The sequence below is a fragment of the Calonectris borealis genome, chromosome 1 (assembly GCF_964195595.1).
Source record: "Calonectris borealis chromosome 1, bCalBor7.hap1.2, whole genome shotgun sequence".
NCBI lineage: Eukaryota > Metazoa > Chordata > Aves > Procellariiformes > Procellariidae > Calonectris > Calonectris borealis.
Window position 1 is genome coordinate 161742894 of NC_134312.1, and position 19721 is coordinate 161762614.

Below are 19721 nucleotides of genomic sequence, written 5' to 3' on the forward strand. Positions count from 1 at the left end.
TTAGTCCAGTACGCCTAGGCCCCAGACCCAGGCATGTCCCTGTCTCAAACCAACAATTTTTGCAACATTTAAATGACAATTTCTCTCTATTTTAACTCAGTTATTTACTATAGAAAGAGAGCAATAGGAAAAAGTCTCTCCTATTCTCACTAGGTCTTGTTGAAAACTTTCCTGAAGGAAATTTCAGCATCTCAATGTCTTAGACTGAAAGGTGAAAATTTTTAGGGAAAAAGTAGAATTATTTTAGCCATATTGAAACAATTCCACTTCAACACTTTATTTTCATACGACTGAATCATTTTATTGTAAGTTAAGTATTATCATGGATAAGCACACGGTTTTCAGGAATACATTGTAAGTTGGGTTTCAATAGGGAAGTTGAAAAAGAGTTCTTCCATCCTACTGACACAAAGAATTGCAATACTTTTGCAGTGAAAACGGAATGCATTTCCCAGAAATGTTTTGACAGAGCATTTTTCCAGACCTTTTTCTACTATCCCTGCTTACCTGTAACCGCAGAGATTTCTCTCTCCTGCTGGGGACAGCAGTAGTGCTAAGCACAGCCTGGTGTTCACCAGCGCTTCCAAAGCGATGGATACGCTTGTGACACGGAGTACAAGCAACTGGCTTTTGGCAAGAGAGAGTTTTCTGCTCACATTGCAGCACAAAATTTGGACTGGTTAAAATAAGTCTCGACAGTTTTGTCCTTTTCAAAGGTTTAATTCACTTGTTGTACTTCAAGCTTAGTCCCAAATGGGTATTTAAAGTCACATTTTGGTTTGCACCGTACAACTTGTATTGCCTTGCACAACTTCTGTGTTAAATCGTAATTCAAAAACTTCCCTTAACCCTGCATAAATTTCACCTTGATAAACAGCACTATTTGTGAAAGATAATGTCAAATTTTCTGTGTTACAAAGTCAACAAATATCACAAAAAATATTTTTGATTTGGTCAAATAAATAACATCAACAATATTCAGAGATTAAAAATTGTCCATTTATAAGCATAAAAAGTGGACTGCTGCTGTTATGCTTACACACATTTCTATTCCAAAAAACAACTTTGCAAAAATGACTTAACAGATTTCTGTGTTGAATGTGCCTCATTTTAATGTAATATTTACTTAGCTTGTAAATACTAGATTTTATATCTTCTAACCTCCAGCCTATGTACACACACTGGCACCTAACACTTGATAGGACTTCTTTCCATTTCATAGAACATTTCCAGGACAAAGCAGGTGAGACATGAAATCAAACCAGACCAGAAGAAAAACCCAGACAAATTAACCAACTCTTTCTCAGTCAAAATTATGCCCTCCAGCAATCCTCTGCAACTTTATGGGCTGCAAAGTATACATTACCAATATTTGGCTTTCACAGAGATACCCACTTTATTACAATGCATAGAGTCTAGAAATCTTGAAACCTACTTGAAAGGCCCTTCTCCACATTTATCCCCCTGCCCATCATCTGAAATAGTAGTAACCATGGTACCACTTTACAGCAACTGAACAGAACTGCCTGTCCGCTACCAAAAAAAAAAAGCACCATTATACTCTGAAAAAACAGAAAAGGGAGAGACTAAAAAGATGCAGTGGCATTCTAGTTTTATGCTTTTAGGATTTCTTACGAACAAAGTTCACTCAATTTACATATTAAGAGGGTTTGGTTGTTTTTTTGGGGTGGGTTTTTTTGGTGGGGTTTTTTTGTTGTTATTTTAATTATTATGGTTCTGTAAAGTTGGATGGAAATCCACAATTTAAGGTTCCAGGTTTTTTCTGGCTTCATTATTGCCAAACGTTCACCAGACGAGCAAGGTCCACCTGGAAAATTTTAAGGAACAATCCTGCTGATGCACAAGACACAATGCAATCTAAATTTCGTAACTGCAGCACTGGAGTCAGTACAGGCACACAAATAAAAAAGTTTACTATTTTTAAATCAGAAAAGTAGACACTTGTCTTCTGTTTCTAATGTCCTATTTCAGGGCAATCATTTTTACTTCGCAGTGAAGCCCTCCAAAGATGAACACCATCACATTTACCTTTCCCCTAAGTGAAGTTTGCTAACATTTTGGTGTCTGGAGGCCAAGGGGGGTGAGATACAGTTGGTTATCTTTACCAAAGCAAACCATTACTACTAAGTCTGTTTCAATTTCTTTTCTCTCTAAGAAAAAAAAAAAAAACCTACACCTGTATTGATTCCTGGAACACAAATCCTCAAGTTAAAGGACCCACTACACAAACTTACTGCAGCACCTCTCACTCATTTCACTGGAAGCCTGAAAACATCAAGTGCATTTCATAAAGCCTTATCACCTACAAGGATGTTTACAAGAAATGTCAGTTTTTATTAAAGAGTACAATTCTGACAATTATAGAGAAGAGCTATAAAATACAAATCCTAAAAGCTCAAAATTAAGCAAACTAAAAGCAAATGAAACATCTCACCTTTGTAAGCTGATGATTTTTGTGGGACCTAGTTCTTGTAATGACATGAGTCTTATTGATGTTAAAAGAAATTTAATTAAAAGGGGTAGCTAAAAGTGCTAAGCATTTGCAGATGGCATAAAGACTTAAGTCAAAGCAGAGTTCAGGGTCAACAAGTTCTACAAAGCCCCCAAACCCAACAAACTCATATGGTTAAGTATCATGCTTTTGCTTCTGATGATCTGCTGTAATCTTCATAATGAAGTTTACCAACAGAGTTGTCCTCCTCTGCTTTGCAACATAACCATAAACAATAAAAGATAGTTTGCAGTTAACAACATTTTTGCAAAGTCATACCTGAAGCCAACTGTTAAGAGTTACAAAAGGATCTCATGAGTACACTGGATGATAAAATGACATAGGAGTTTAACATAAAGATAAGCAAAATAATGCAGATAAGGGGAAAAACTGAAAAGTAATAAATAGTACACACAAAACACTAGGTTCAAACAAGACACTATTACAGAGGAAAGATCTCATGGACATCACAGGCAATTCGATGAAAACTTCAGCAAAATATTCAGCAGTTGACGGAGTATAAAGCAAGCAGAACATTTGGCAATATCGAAGGAAAGCAGAAAAGAATTACGCTACAACATATAGTCATGGAGCATGTAACTATTGATAAATCAAGTTAGGATTCCCCCCATTTCAAAGAGATTACCGCAGAGCTAGAAAAGAGAGGGAGAACAGCAACAGCACCATCAGCGCTACAGAGGCAACAGCGACGCTTTTGACAACAGAAAGAATATGACGTTCACACGGACTGATGATGAGGACCACTAAATGTTGACTAGGACACTCAGTGAATTACCAGGTAGGAAGCCATACAACAGGCACGTTATCTTTGCACATGGCGAACAGCTAGAAGGTGAAGTTAAATGGCAGGTGATGCACCCAAGGTCAAAAATACAAACAAGTTTAAAATAATTTTTCAACCTGAAAATCAGATTATTTCAATAGTCATCAGAATCACCAACGGCTTCTAAATTCAATGGTTGAGAAGGAAAGTCCTCCTCAGAAAGCCCCTCACCCTGGCAAGTGACAGCTAGAGTCATGTGCCAGTCAAGGCACATACTCCTCTCCTCAGCTTACCCTTTTGCCTTCTCCACCTCAGACGGCAGCTCCTTACAAGCAGCCCAGTCCTGCAGCCTGGGCTGGCTAGGGATCCACAGGGACACGCTGGTCCTCGAGCCCTCTCATGAGAAACTGAACACTTTCATCTCCTAATTCAACCAAACAGGTTTTGGAGATGGTGGACTCGTTCCACCTATCTTCAGGCACTCAAATGCGTTACTGGCGACCAAAAAGCACAATCTCCTTCATCGTCCCCATACCAAAGGGGAGACAGGCACCTCCAAAGGACGATTCAGGACGTGAAGGCACAGCTTTATCTCCTGGGGCCACCACGAAGCCACCAGCCTAACCGGACACACACATGCCCACAAGGACCAGCAGACCACACAAGCGATGGTGCCACCTGCTCTGCACTCCAGAGGGATGATTTACCAACTTAGGAAGGCAAAAAAACCTCGCAGAAACATGCGTTTGTTCTCAGGCCTCGCTCCCTTGCCCTTCAGTGGTTGTGTCCTGCTCCTCAAGAGAGTGGGGAGAGAAGGGGGGGACAGAAGAAGAGCGGGAAACCAGCGAGAGAGAGGAGGGGGACTGGATCCCTCACATCCTACGGTGTCCAACCACTCCACGGTAGAGGTCCAGGTCCAGGAGATGGATTTAGTTTGAGGTATTGCTCTCCAGCTTCCCCGCCTGAGATGGATGTTGTGGCTTCTTACCACTTAGGACCTTTTACACCAAGGATTAAGCCGCCGGCTTGTCCCCCGCTGGTGTTTCCACTTCAAAGAGCTGCTCCTGTGGATACCAAAGCCTTTGAAAGTGGCCTCACTGCACAAAGTCGTGGGCATTCAATGAGGTCTTTAAAAAAGGCGGGGGGGGGCAAAAAAAAAAAAAAGCACTGGCTTTATAAACACATCAGTGCAGCCACTTTCAAAGCATTTCATGCCTTCCCCACTGTGGCAAAGAAAATCTTAGGGTTTTTTTGGCTTTCCGAAACCCCCTTAAAATTATGACAATAAAGCAATCCAGCCCCAAAGCATGTCCCAGGATTAGCAGAGAGGGACTAAAATACACAAGGGAACTGTAAAATAAATACACGTGAAGAGAAAAGTTTTCAAACGCAAGCGCTAGAGCTCCAGGACAGCGGCGCGCCGTGCTGCCGGCGCATGTTCAGCATGCCAATAAGGACTGCAGCACCGCAATCCCTAGCACGAGCAGCCCACACACCGGCGTCCTCCTCCGCAAAAGCCTCTCGCCAGCCGGAGGAGGTGCCCCAGGCCCCACCGCTTTTGGGCTGCGAGGGGACGAAGGTGGGAAAGCCAGCGTTGGTCTCCTCGCGGCAGTCGGGGGCCGTAGCTGGGGATGCTGTGCTATGGGTGAACACAGCCGTCGGGGAAATCCCGTAGGTGTTATGGCAGCCTTTTAAATAAATAAAAGCGGGGCAGCGCTGAAGTCCTGAATCATTAACCGGGTGCAGAGGTATGCTCCTGCCAGCGATGGGCCTGCCCGTCCCACCAGGGGCACAGCCAGAGGCGTCTGCTGGCAAGCCAGTGCGGCTGTAGGCTTGAAATGTGTATAGAGCTGCTAACAGCATTGCAGACCGTCGGAAAAGGGGGAAGGAGTACCCAAAAAAGATAAAAATGGATGAAAACTAGGCTTTGATATCCTACAAGGCAGTCGTTCCCCCCACCTTGATGTCAGGAGGAGTCTCCCACAGAGAGCTGCTGGAGGAGGGCGTTAAGGTATAAACCCAACACGCTGAAACCCAGCACTGAAAATCTTCCTTCTGAGCGCTTGAAAAGAAACGGAAATCTTGCCACTTTGCAATTTAAGGTTAGTTTTAGACTAAGTTCAGTACACTGCCCGTAATACCTACAAAGTGCAAAAATCATGGCAGATTCAGGAATTGGGGGTGGGGGGCTGAGCCATTTGGTATACCTGAAGCATATATAACAGAGCATTTGAAAAAAACAACCATAAAAATCTTCAGAAACACATAGAAGAGAACACTAGAGGGTTGGAAAAAAAAAAAGAAAAATGAAAAAAAAAATTATTTGCTAGGCCTATCTCTTAAAAGTGATCACACACAAAAAACATATTGAAAAGTTGCCTTCAGAATTCACAAAAAAAAAAAAAAAAGGAAAAAGGCATTTCTAACTGAGTCCTAGCTTCCTGCCATAAAACTACAGAGGGAAAACATTTCTGTATTTTTCCTTACCTGTACTCTCTAATTCTGCCTATTGACAGAGGCGCTGTACTCTCTGCAGGAGAGAAGATTTTACAGCACATGAACCTCCAGATCGACCTTGTCTCTATTTATGAGTTCAGCAATGTGCGACACCCAGACCTTCCTGAAACGCTGTTTATCATCCACTCAGAAACTGATAAAAAATTATTGATCTCAAATAGAAAAAATTAATAGACTCTGATATGAACCATCTGTTCCTATTTCTTGATTCATTTCTTTATGCAACAACTGTACCACTAAATCCCTCCTACTGTCTTTATTAGCTATTGTTTTTGCATTGCAAAAATCACAAAAATGAAAAACCATATTTTTATGAGTGTGTGTATATTACATATGCATGCATGTATTTGTGGGTATTAAGGGGGGGGAAAGGGGGGCAGGAGAGTGTGAGGGTGTGTGTTTATCCCTTTTGTTTACCAGAACTACAGCTGAGCTCTTCTAACTTCAAAGTTTAAGGTATCACAAGCCCACCAGGTCCTTTGTCAGACTTACGGCTCCAGGAATCCTACAGGTCTTCTGCAGAAGTGGCAAGCTGCACGCTGGCAGTTCTCAACAGCTTTATTAATCATCACTAGCACAAGAAGTCCCCTACATAATTAGTATTTCTTTGTGTTAGTTATAAGGATTTTGCATTTAATCTCCTGATGGGTATGCTCTTCAATTTTCACAGCCCCAAAGTTTTCCTTTTTTAGCGTGCCCAAAATACTGAACTAAGAACTTTACATCGCCAGCGTTGTCAGAGGGAGAACTCGGTATTTTAACGGCCTTATTAAAAAAGAATAATAAAAAAAACTGGGGACATTAAGTTGCCAGATTCTAGAAAAGGGCTGCATGATTTCTTTCTCCTTGCGCACCCTCTACCCTAAATACAGCCGAAAAGTTTGTTTTTAAAAGGAGACTTTGGACTCTGTATATCAATAACCAACAACTGTCACTGCATTAGCTAATAATGTGTAAGAAGATTAGTTTAATTAGTCAAGCAGTTAATACTACTATTATTTGAACTAGTTTTCATCACTGACACCCTCTTGAAAGGAGTTTTATTTTCCTCAGGCTATAATTTCAGCCTGTCTACAGACCAGTTTACATAGCACTGGTTCACACTAGTTAACCATAACACATTGTATTAAACATAACGTATCAAATTAGCTTCACAATCAAAGGCTGGAAAATGGTTTTAAAAAGACAACATATACTAACAAATTCTAAAGCAAGTGATTTTTATTCTCTTTTGCTACAATTTTGTAACAGCCATGTATTTTATTCACAAAAAAAGGGGGAAAAATCATTGGGCTTTAAAAAAAAAAAAAAAAGTTTTTTCCCTGAAAGAGGGGAAAAAAAAAAAATCCTCAAAGTCGGAAATTTCTAGTAACATTAGAAAACGAGGTATCACTAATAGCTATTATGTGAAATTTAAATCTCAGCAATGCATCTAACTAATGATTTAGGAAACTAAAACCATATGTGAAATCATTAATGAGGAATTTCATTTGAACACTAAGTCTTTTTCTCATGTCTCAATACTATAAAAACTGAACATTTTACAGAGCTTTTTACAAATAAACACAGTACAGATTATTCCTGACATACTTGTGAGCAACAGAGAACAACATTCATTCACAGCAGAAATGAGTTACCAGACCCGAGTGCCTGAAATCCCACAGAAGAGCTACTTTTCTTCTAAAAAAAAAAAAAATTAAACAAATTGTAGCAGGCAATTATTTTAGGTTTCTATAAAATATATGCTTACGAACGAAGAACTTGATTTGGCTTTATAAACACTCTGTAGCCACAACACTATACTTCAGAACAAGTAACTCATTAGTAAACCCTACCTTACGAAAATGAAGAAACTAATTCTAAACAGAGTAATTACTCCGTGAAAACAGGCAGACTGCGCATAGTAAGACGTTACCGCGCTAATAGCTCTGATGAAATCCACAGAGCAATTAAGAAGAAAAGATACTACTAAACGAAAAAAGGTAGCAGAATCTGGTCCAAAATACTTTTATTAACAACTATTTACATAACAATTGTAAATACAGAGTATTTACTGCCACCTCTACCCTCCAAGACAAAAGCACACCTACCTATCTATATAAAGTATTCCTTGAGCAGGAAAGAATTTTTTTAATCCTTTTATCCCTTGATTGTCTGTCAATAGTTTGATACAAACTATTTGATGGAGTGATGAATGCAAATTTTCACTTTGTAATGTATAGCATTATCCTCCATATGCCTAACTGCGAATCTCAAAGGTACAAAACCAGCCACTTAAATTACCTGAAAGGAAGAGACAGTCTCAAAACATGAGACTTTAGAGTTTTCTCTGTAAGCTGTGCATGAAAATTATTTTATTTGCAAAAATTAAAGATTTAGCTCACATTTTATAGCTTGGAAAAGATTACTTTGACTTTTAACACCACATTTAAACATCGACAGTGTATGTATGTATTTAAACATACATATCCATACCCCATGGATTTTCAGTAATAATGCTCTGTACCCTGACATGTGTTTCACTTGTTAGCAGAGTTTGAAATTCTCAGAAGACACGAGGTTGATTTTACTTAGAAGAGCGTAGCGTTTAAAAATAACCGGTTCATAAACTGAAGATGTGTCAACAACCTAGCTGCAGGTCTTCAGCAAGTATTTAGCCAGGGAACGGGGAATTTGAATCAGCCTCCTCTGAGCAGGGTCGGCTGTGAGGAGCCAGGAGGTGATATCGGAAGTTTTGAGCCCGTGCCCTGCACTTCTCCTTGGAAAAGGGGGGATGGTTGGTCTAGAAGGGCCTATTTAATGCAATAGTTTTAAAACTAGCGTAACTCGTTCCTAGGAAAAAAAAAAATCTCTTGAAACTTTCCCCAAAATTACACCATCAAAAGCTTTTCTAGGCAGTAAAAGGTTCTTTTACCCAATTTCTTCTTTCAGACATTGATCTTTAGTCCTCCTGAGCTAATACACTTCTATCACATCCTATTTGAATACAAATATCTATATACAACGTTTGTGGCTATTACAGGAGAAATAAGATAACATTTTCTTGCTGTTTCACCAACTATTAGTCTTTTAAAAAAAAGGCCAAAAAAATTTTTTTTTTAGAAACTATATTATATACTGTACATATACATAATGCTGCTATAACACAGCCGAAGACAGCATGCTAATTCTGGTCACTAATTGGGTAGGATCCTGAAAGGTACTGAGCACCATCAATGCATATGGCAGTCTAAGAAAGTTGAAGAGGCTTCAGCACGTCACAGGATGAGGCAATGTCCTCAGACCCTTCCCACAATATGACGGTAAAGTTTGCTTCCAAGGTCTAATAGATAATAATAATAATAAATAATAATAAACTCCTTTATTCTTCCAAAATTGTACAGACTTCTGCCTAAATAACCCTTCTCCTTCTTTCCAGAACATTTAACATAAATCTCCTCCGTTCCTTCCTGAGGCTCCTCCTCAGCAAGAAAGTTGATGTGCCTCAGCACAGTGAAATCATTGCTCTAAAAGCCAGCCTGCTCATTAAATTATTCTGCTAGCTGTGTGTTCTCTCATTAAAAATGTATAAAGATCAGATAATTGCAGCACGTATTATTAACCTTGTTTTCCTTGTTTTCATGTGCAGGTTCTGTTTTGCTGCCAAGACAAAAGACCTGGAAATGGCAGGGGAAACGCTCAGCTAAACTACAATACAAAAACACTCTCCCAGCTTGCCTTCAAGAGCACAAGGAATCACAGTGCCGTCGAAAACACCCATACTTTCATAACGGGGTAAAATATTGTAATCTCGTCGTACGGCTCCTACAAGTCTAAGACAGGCAGTCTTGGCTTTAGTTAAAGCTTCCAATAGGGAATTATTTAGATCAGCCAGTCTAATTCACCTAAATCTTCAAACATATCTGCTATAAACTTCACAGATTTCCAGGTTGGCTCCTTCTCTTTCTTAAAGCTAGGAAGCACTACCAGACAACAACCCAGCTAAAAATCCAATTAGGGTAACAGCATTTCTGAAACACACTGACCTATTTCTTTTTTTACTTGTGTTATTTTAATATGCGTATACTCACATTCTATTTCTGAAGAGAGCTATTTACGTTGAAAATTAATTCCCTTAGAAAACAAGTTACCATAAAATCCACATTTCCCCGACTCCCCTGAGCAACACATACAGTATGCAGCATACTGCAGCAAACTCTTTAAACATTCAATAAAAGGCAATGATCCTCCTACCTTGTTTAGCCCTGTCTATTCGGCACATTCCCAACGTGAACAGGAACATCCGATATAAACAAACAGCCGTATCTTTCCCATCGCATCATGGCAAGTAATTTTCACGTGAAATGATGAGCAGCCCGTAATTTTTTTTCCCCGCCCCCCCCGCTCGGAAAACCTTGTGCCTTAACTGGGGATTTTTCCTCAGATGATGAAGCAAAGACACAGCCTAAACTCTGTTGCTGAAAGACTGCAGCCCTTCCTTCTCCCAGAGCCCTCCCAGCATATGGCAGCCAATCACACCAAGCTTCGTCAGCCCTACTGCTCTTAAACTGATCCTAATGGGATGATTGACACGGCAACACAGCACTTCTAATGTGTAAAAACAATGCATCCATACTGATGAACCAGGAATTTCCCTCGCGCAGAAAAGGAGTTTTACTGGTGAGGTAAAGCAATACCTCCATGAAATAACATACGCAGCAAAAGCAAACAACTCCCTTCCCCTCCACTGCAACGGCAGCTACACCATGTCTTGCACAAGGATTTTCAAAGCTTTTGCTAATCAGAAATGCTTGCACAAACAACATTTCCGAAATTGCAGAACTGCAGTGATGCTGTTTTGGTTGTAAAGGTGAGCCGTGCACTATAAACCAAACAATCTATCCTTTATTTTAACACGCAGCCAAAATGCACTCCGATTCAGGCAGTAATATTCTCATTTTAATACTGCATAATCTTACTGTGCAGCGTTTGCACTTAACAGCAATATATGCATAATGTCTTTCCGAATATTTGAGACCAGTTGTTAGGGACTGCAGGTATGGGATGCTTCTCGAGGAAAACACAATCTATATGATGGTGTTTTAATATCCTTGGCAGACAAATCACATCAGCAGCATCAAACTGCGGTTCGTGTGATCAGCTTACAACGGATGTTCGTTTGTATCAAGGTTCTGGCATAAGGACTACGATACCAGTTGCCATTTTCAAGTCAAACTGTAGGCAGCTCGATACGGTTGGTACGCACGGTCTGTTGTCAATCAGTTTTCCCACAAATTTTGCTCAAGTTTTAAAACAAGAGAACAACCCAGCCAAGGATTATTGAACAAGAGTTGCAATTAAGAAAAAAACAAAAAGGAGCTTAAGCTGAAAGTCAATCTTTATCCAGAAAGGGATAAAGATTGCAGTGCAATACTACTTTAGACAGCAGTTTATGCAATTCAAGCCATTACATAAAAATGTGTAAAATGTGTTTAAAATGCCACTAGAAGTTTAGAAATATGAATAGACAAGAGGAAAACAAAGCTTTCATTCACTGGCAGCTCTGTCCCAAGGCCCCATTGTTTCCTATGGACTGTTTTGCATATTATAAATGCAGCTTCCCAAAAATCCATTATTCCTCTATCCCGCAAGCAAAAACTCTCCTTTGGGCTCCACCATCTCCCACCCAATTTGTGAAAACCCTCCCCATCCTGGCACAGCTAAAATGTGCTCCTGTCGATGAGGCTCCTGGCAGCCAGCCCTCTCTGCTCAATCACTCCCTCCACTCTGCTCTATTCTGCCCTATTTAAAAAAACAAAACAAAACAAACCGCCAAAACCCCAAATAGTTGATTCTGGTGGGTCTCGGGAGACCCCGGGGACAGGAGTGGTAACTCCATCCGTTAAGTTGGCCTAGTGCATCTCATCGGTATTTTCCACAGTCTTTTGACTTTGCCAAACTTGAGCTGCCCATGTTAAAAATTTTCCATGCTGGACATCTGCTGCAGGATTTATTTACTCTTCTGCCAAAACACAGTTTGCCCATTTCTGAGATAGCCTAGACAAAAACATGTTGCTCTGCCACCCTTGTAACTCACTCACCAGGGAACTCTGGCTCCCCTGCCCATGTCGGGGCAGTCTTGAAATTTGGCCGAGTCCTGATCCCTTGCTTTTTTTTTTTTTGTGTGTGTGTGTGCGCGTGTGTGTTAAACAAAGGCTATGTTTTTTTGCTATACTTATGAAAATATTTTCCTATTTGACAAAGCTTTAAAACCTGCTAGAATTCAGCTGATGGACACCATCTTTTTAACTCTCCCCCACCCCGATCTCTACAGCGCAAGCCTCCAAAAATGTTCCGCTGTAGGCGTCCACCGCCTCCTCCAGCCGTCCGTCCGTATGTGGCTGGAAAGGCACCAGCCCCACAGTGCGACTGAGCATGTAATGGGCTCAAGTTACAGGAGATTAGCAGGATTTCCCCTGTAACTGCTGCTCCCATCTGCCAGAGACCAGACATTGGAGCTGACAGCAGGAAGACAACCTCGCCTGTTGCTTTCATGACCCTTTGGCTGGTGCCCCACGGACATGCAGGAGACAGGCGCTTGAGAGCGCGCTGCAGAGAGGGGGTGAGAAAGGTCGGGTGGACCGAAACATGACATGAAGCTGGGCAGAAGAGGGAGAAAGACGGCGATGAGAGGGAAAGGGAGGATGAGACGCAAGAGCCAGAGTCTGGAAATCCTGGGTCTGGTCAAGGAGACGGTTACAACAAGGAAGAAGATGGTGCCCAAGCCGGATGGGAAGCCAGAGAGAGTAGGCGGCACAGGCACGACCAGGAGCCAGCCGCCCTCCCCATGGACCACACGCACATTCATACGGCAACATGTGCCGAGAGCTTTTGTGGTCCGTTAGTTTGCTTCTAAAGAAGGAGGAAACTTGCAAGTTACCTTAAAAAACAACAACAACAACAACAACAACCACCAAACCAAACAAACAAACAAAAAAACAACAAACAAAAAAACCCAACAAAAAACCCCAACCAAAAAAAACCAACCACAAGCCCAAGACAAGCCACTAACACAAACCCCCAAAAGGCAAGGGTTCAGCACTGCCTGCACAACCCTATTTCAGTGCCACCGTTTCACAGCGCATACGCCAGTCTTCGACCACTGCAGAGCTTCAACTGCAGTCAAACAGGGTTGAGGTGCTCCCAGATATCATTCCTAGGACTCTCGACTCACGAATGCAAAACTAGCAGCCATGCATCCACCCAGCTCCTCATGTGGGTTATTACGTTTTAGTTCCCTCCTTGTCAAAGGATCAGAAGCCCCTCAACTCAATAAGGCATGCTGAAAATAAGTCACGTCACATATGTGAACACTTCAGCTAGGCTCCATCAAAAAGCTCAAGAGAAAAATGTATGGTCTTTCTCACAAATGGCGCTTGAGTAGTGTGCGGCAAATAAGGCATGAGTTCATGGACTGAAGAAAAAGAGATTTTTAAAAATACCTGCTCTGTACATTAAGGAGCAAGGAGTTCCAAAGTGACTGATCTCAAATTGAGATGTGCCCATGCGTCCATTCATTTTTCACATCAGTTACACAGAAAAAGGCCAGGATTTCAATTTGCAGGCCAATTTATATAATTGTATTATATATTTAATTGCAAAATGACATCATTTTAGAGAAGCTGAGAAATTCAGATGTCAAACACAACAAAGAATAACAAATAAAGGTAAATTTCCAACTCAGAAAACGCCATCTGCTCTGCTTGAGCATGCTCCTATAATTAATGAATCAAGGGAAAAATGCTGCTAAAGGTGACTATTACACACGATTTTCTAAAGGGTGTAGATACAACTTTTGGAGAAAAGTGGACTATTTTGGTAGTAATAAAGAGGAGGAGAACTGGAACATGCAGAACCCACACAGTTGTTTTTCTTTCTTTACTCTTGAATCATAGTGATTAGGTCTAATCCTAGAAACAACAAAACTTCTCAATTTAAAGGGAGTTTTGCAAGAAGCATGGAATATGTATAACACTAACGTTGAAGACACCAAGCAACTTATGTGACATTCAGTACAGCAGAAAGATGATTTTGAGCCTTGCATAGATGACCTATGGCAACAGTGACATTTTGTAAGTTCAGCAATGGCAAGAAGAACTTCAAAACTATTTCTTGTGTCAGTAATAGACTCTTCACTTAGTAACTCCCCACAACTGCTACTACCAGCAAAATTCAACCTTGGTAGTAATGGCCTGAATGACAGCATAAAGAAAAGTCAAGGCAGCTGCCAAGATTTTAAAACTAGGCACCTAGACCTTATTCATGCATAATACCACTGATGCCAGCCTTTGCAAAATACCGCACTGTCTCTCTCTATTGGGGCTGAAGTGATGGAAGAAATCACTGTAAGTTACAAAAATAAAGAGTAATGCCAAAATTCAAGTTATTAACTGGAAGCAGGTATGCTGTTCGGAAAGGACGCTGCTAGGTCTAATTTGGTTTTAAAAATATGCTTATCAGAAGAACTTTAAGTCCGGGATTTCAATTGTTTTAACTTCCTAGCACCCAGACATCCCAACATCTCCCTAACCTAGGAAAACTAGAGATTGATTGTGCACAGACACGAAAACAGACTGTTCTATTTTCATCATATATGCTGAGAGAAATATGCAATGAAAACACGCCACAGAAGCAAGCCTATATTCAAGTTACATGTTAGGATTCAATCTTACCAAAATTAAGGTGGCTTCTGGAGGCCTTCCAAATCCCCTCTCTCCTTCCGCTGCTTGCACAAGGAATTTAAGCCATGTCTAAACGTGAGATCCAAACACATGAGTTCAGTGTGCATCCTGACTTTATTTTGGGATGATACCAATTCCCCATCAGGATGAAAACTGAGTACACGTGCACCGTTCCTTCACAGGGCGGTTCCAGTTGAGAAGGGTGATGAAGACACCAGCCAGAGGAGAGCTGCAGCACACTCCAACCAGGCTTTGTAGCTGAACGTTTGAGGGACATATCCCGGGTGCCATGGAGAGCTGAGCTGCCTCTGGATTGTAGCCTTATGCACTTAGCTTGAAATATATTTGACCAAATATAAACAACCACATCTCACTGAGTCACTCTACTCCCCCTCTCTCTTTATAGTCACTAAAGAGAAATAGGCATTTGTGGGCTGTGATTCATCCTATCCCAAAGTAGCTATTATAAGAGATTCTGTCATATCCTAAAAGCATCTGCGTTTGTCTATTGGCTACCTGAGATGGTCACCCTTAGGCTCCTTCTATCATGTCCTTCATTAAACATGTAAGAGGTGAAATTTACTACAGAAGAAGCTTTATTAGGAAGATAAATATTTAGACACTTAAGTTACATGCACGGCATAGCACTTTTGATTTTCAAATTAATTTAAAACAACTAAAGACATTAACATATAGCTAAAGAACACCTGTATTTTGACAATGTACAGTTACAGCTTTGGTGTAAATCCTCAGCTTGCCATAAACATGTTCCAGCTATGTTGGTATATAAGCTACATAAGCTTGTTCTCTAAGCTATGCTGAACATGTTCCAGGGTTTTTTTCCCCCTGACTGAACATCAATCCTTGCACTCACTCACGCTTTCTTCCTCTAAACAACTAATTGACACCAAACTAACCTAAGAGGAGTTGGACTGGGATCCTCCTCCTGATTTTCTTTTTAGTTTTGGAGGGGAGCATTTTTGGGGCGGGAGGGGAAGGTTGGTAAAATAACCAATACCTTGCTGACTCTGCCTATATAAACTAATATAAACTGGCAAAATAATAAGCTAGGTAAAATAAACTGGCAAACCACCTATATTGCCTTACTTGTAGAACGCAGACTTACTCAAAAGTTTTTCCAGGAAAGTGATCCTATTTTCTTCATGACAGCTGAAAAAAAGGTGTTTGCAGTTTACTGATCTGAAATATCAAATCACAGAAGTATTATAACATTAACATTTAAATTTTAGTCATCCAAACCCAGATACCTAGTGCCTCCTTAGATGCCCTAGGGAATTCCTGTTGGCCTGCCGTGGCCACTGCTGTAAAGACTGGGTTACAGGTATGTCCTGGCTTTTATCTGCCAGCCCTATGCAGATGTCCTAGATATAAAATGGTTTAGTGTCATTTTAGATGCCATATATTTAGGTACCTGTACCCGTCCAAAAATGTAAACCATTTCCTCAATACATATCAGAATAGATCTTCCCAACTCTTCTAGCAGAATGTAAAAGGGTTACACACAAAACAGAAACCCTTTCTCTTCAACTGCTGAACACTACTCAGAATAGAAGTTTTATGAATCACAAGGAATCATAGGGTAAAAGCACTATTTAAGCCAGCAACATATATCATAAATTCAAGACAAATCCTTCTCTTTGCTAACTGACTTCACGTCCCCCTATTTTTGTACAGCATCCACCACCACCAGGGAATTATCTGATGAAAGTCTCCCAAGCCTCTCACTCCAGCTGGACTAAACACCAAATGCTTAAGTCTTCATAAAAATGTATTTTGAATCCACGTGGTTATGAAGAATACTTTCCAAATGTGTCAAATTAAGAAGAAAGCAACCGTTGTACCCTTTAGTCTTTAATACCCAGTTGGAAACAATGCAAAGGTGTAAACTGCCACTACCCACTAATGCCTAAATTATCTTTAGCAAGACCCCTGTGTATTGGGAAGTTCTTCCATCACTGATAAAAACATGCTCCTTCCTCCTCAGATCCCTCCATGACTAATTTCCTCCATAGCTATTGTTCTGGCCTCAGATTTGGAGTAGCTCCTATTCAAACCCACAACAGGAGGAAACCATTTGATAAATTATCGTGTCAGAGAACCTACTAACCTCATCCACAAAGTCACAGGGGCATAGGAAAACCCTCTTGTGTTTCAGGGAGCATAGGTGGAGGATGCATATACTAAACTTCTGCCCCTTATCCTGAGAATTTGCTGGCTTCCCAGAATAGCCAACCTACTGGGAAGACGCAGGAGCAAGATTTGTCCTCTAAAAAGCTCCTAAATTACCAGAAATAACACTTCGTATAACTACATGAGAGAAGATTACGTTTTCTGCAGGTAAACCAAATATTTTTTAATCTTCTACAAAGCTTCAGTTACCAGACTCTATATAATTCAAGCAATGGCTGCAAATAATAAATCTTCTGACCAGTGATGTAATGAGGACTATCTAATTATCCTTTAAATCCAAAAGCTCTATTTTATTACTCCATTATAAACCCAAAGGGAAAAAGATGCCACTGAAACTAAGTTACATTTTGAATTTTCCCATCTTCAATTAGCACAAAAATAATTCAACTCACTCTTTTTAATTCATTAAAATTATCCTATTGTTTTTGCACACTACTGCAAAACATCCCATTCCTATTTAAGAGGTGATGCTAGCTCCTGTTCCCCTACAAGCTGCCACTTAACAGCCTGAGCCTGTAGGGTAGATGCTCAGGGGCAGGCAGCAAAATCGGCAAGCAATCTCCACTGTAAGCAGAGAAAACAGGCTCCAGGAGACTTCACAGAAAATGAGAGCCAATTGGATAATTTTTGTTTTTTAAAATCAGTAAGAGTAGGATTGAATCCCTCACCCTTTTACAGCAATTAATAACCTGCACATGTAAGAGCAGAGGACTCCATATAATTAACAAAGCATTACTTTGGCAAGAAGGGAAGGCCTGGAGTATGTAAGTACAGGGTTTTATTTCTTTCTGTGAAGTATGGATGACAGGTAGGAGAAAGCTATGCCAAGTGAACTGCTGGCAAGCAACTAGTCTTTTGGTTAGCAGGCAGCTCTGTTTTGTGAAGTCTACGAGTTTGTAGAGAAGCTTTTTTTTTAAACAGCAGAGTTACATGCATTCAAACAGCCATGAGTTTTGCACCAAATTTCCATTTTCACCTCAAAAGAGGTTGTTTTGTTTCAGCTTGCGCTCTGATTATTGTGAAGCGCCAGGAATACTTTTATTTGTATAATGTTTTTAAATATTATGTGTGGATCTTTGCCTAATTACTCTGCCACATAATACTATATACATGATCATGAACCTTCATTTTTCCCAATGTCATGCAACAGAAACCAAAAAATAAGTAGCTGTATATGCAGGAAGAAACAAGAATTGTTTTCACTTAGGAAAAATAAGCAAAAAAAAAAAGATTAATGAAGGGCAAGAAACAAGGTCCTCTAGCAGAAGCCCTAAGTGTGGGATAAAATGGCATCCAAAAGCCTGATCTCTGACAACAGCATGTTTCAAGCAGGGCACGTCAAGATTTAATCCCGCCACCTCAAAAATGAAGCAAATTACAGAAAGAATGCCTCAAAAAAATCAAAATGCACACAGGACTTCATTCACCAGAGGTCCAAAGATAGAATGGAGAGTTTATTTGTAGGGAAAAGTCTGTAAGTGGATAGCGTCCAGCTTTCTAACACAGCATACTTCACCTCTTCTGTATTTTTCTGACTCTCCTCTCTCTCCCTCTCTCTCTCTCTCTCAAAAAAAGAAGTGTTATAAAATGGACAAAGCCATTCATTTGGCTATTCCCCCTCGTATCAACTCTAATAACGATAAAATTAATATGTATTAGTGGAGCCAAAATAAGATTAGAAGGCATCCTGTCTGCTACCTTTGGCTTACTTAAAGGTAGTACTAGGCAAAAGGGACTGCAGAGGAAAAGCACAAGATGAAGACTACACTGATCTTTTGCTGCAGCATAGATAGTTTTATGAACTTAAGATCGTAAGGCCAATTTCACTGCAGTCCACCTGCCCTCTTGGCAATCACAATGCCACCTCATCCCCTGAAGCCATCTTCAGCAGGTCCACGAGGAGGGGTTTGCCTATTTGGGCAGAATTAACCAAAGAGTTCTGCCCCTTCCCTCTGGGCCAGGTGAGACCAAAAGACACCTGTCGACAAAAATAACGTGCAGATCCTCAGGTCATAAATACTTAGGCCAACAGTACTGATCTCGGTATCGGTCACTGAAGCATTATTGTACGAACTACAAAAGCTGTATTGAGAACAGGAAACTAAGTTTACCAACCAAGCATCCCACAGTAGCTGATCAGCTCAGTTCAAAGTTGTCTAAAAAATTCTTCATTTTTGGGGAATCTGAGCCAGGCTCCTAGAAACTTTGGTTGGAGGAAACCTCTGGAGGTTACCTAGTCCAGCCTCTGACTCAAAATAACACTATCATCAACAGCAGATCAGGTCAGCTGGGGCTTTACTTTGAGGAGTCCTGAAAAGCTCTGAGGGCAGATACTAGCTTCTCTGGATAACCCGCTGCAGTGCTGCACTCACCTTGTCGTAACAAGATTTTCCCAACATCCAACCTGAATCTCCAAAGCAACAATTTGTTGTCATTGCCCCTTGCTGCCACCTGGCACTATTAGCTTCATAACCACCCTACAGTAGCTGTAAACAGCTGTAAACAGCTACTGGATTGTCCCTTAGCCTCCTTCTCATCTAACTAATTAGACTGGACATTAGGAGAAATTTCTTTACTGAAAGAGTGGTCAGGCCTTGGAACAGGCTGCCCAGGGAAGTGGTTGAGTCACCATCCCTGGAGGTATTTAAAAGACGTGTAGATGAGGCGCTTAGGGACATGGTTTAGTGGGCATGGTAGTGCTGCGTTGACGGTTGGACTCGATGATCTTAAGAGGTCTTTTCCAACCTTAGTGATTCTATGATTCTAACTAAAGAAGCCCAGCTCCCTCAACCTAGACCCCTACTCATAATAGTAGCTCTGCACTGGATCTAGACACGGCAACAGGACTTCATCTGAGCTAGAAGTACTACCTTTGACAAAAGCAGTGACCGTGTGCTCAGTTCCCAATGGATGAACTAAAGAGACTTCTATCTCTCTCTCTTCCCTTTACTGTTGGCAGCATATACAAGGGAATATC

At 40.8% G+C, this 19721-nt stretch overlaps 1 protein-coding gene across 4 annotated transcripts in view; it reads right to left on the bottom strand.

Annotated features, from left to right (window-relative positions):
* Window positions 1-19721, bottom strand: part of MBNL2 (muscleblind like splicing regulator 2) — a 112090-nt gene that overhangs the window by 84873 nt on the left and 7496 nt on the right. Inside the window, exon 1 of one of the 4 annotated variants that reach the window (XM_075138258.1) lies at window positions 10047-10319. The exons of 1 other annotated variant lie outside the window; for it this stretch is intronic. The gene's annotated coding sequence lies outside the window, so the exon portion shown is untranslated. Of the gene's footprint in view, window positions 1-10046; window positions 10320-19721 lie in introns of those variants that run through there. 2 more of the 4 variants (XM_075138285.1, XM_075138275.1) reach the window with 2 other exon arrangements.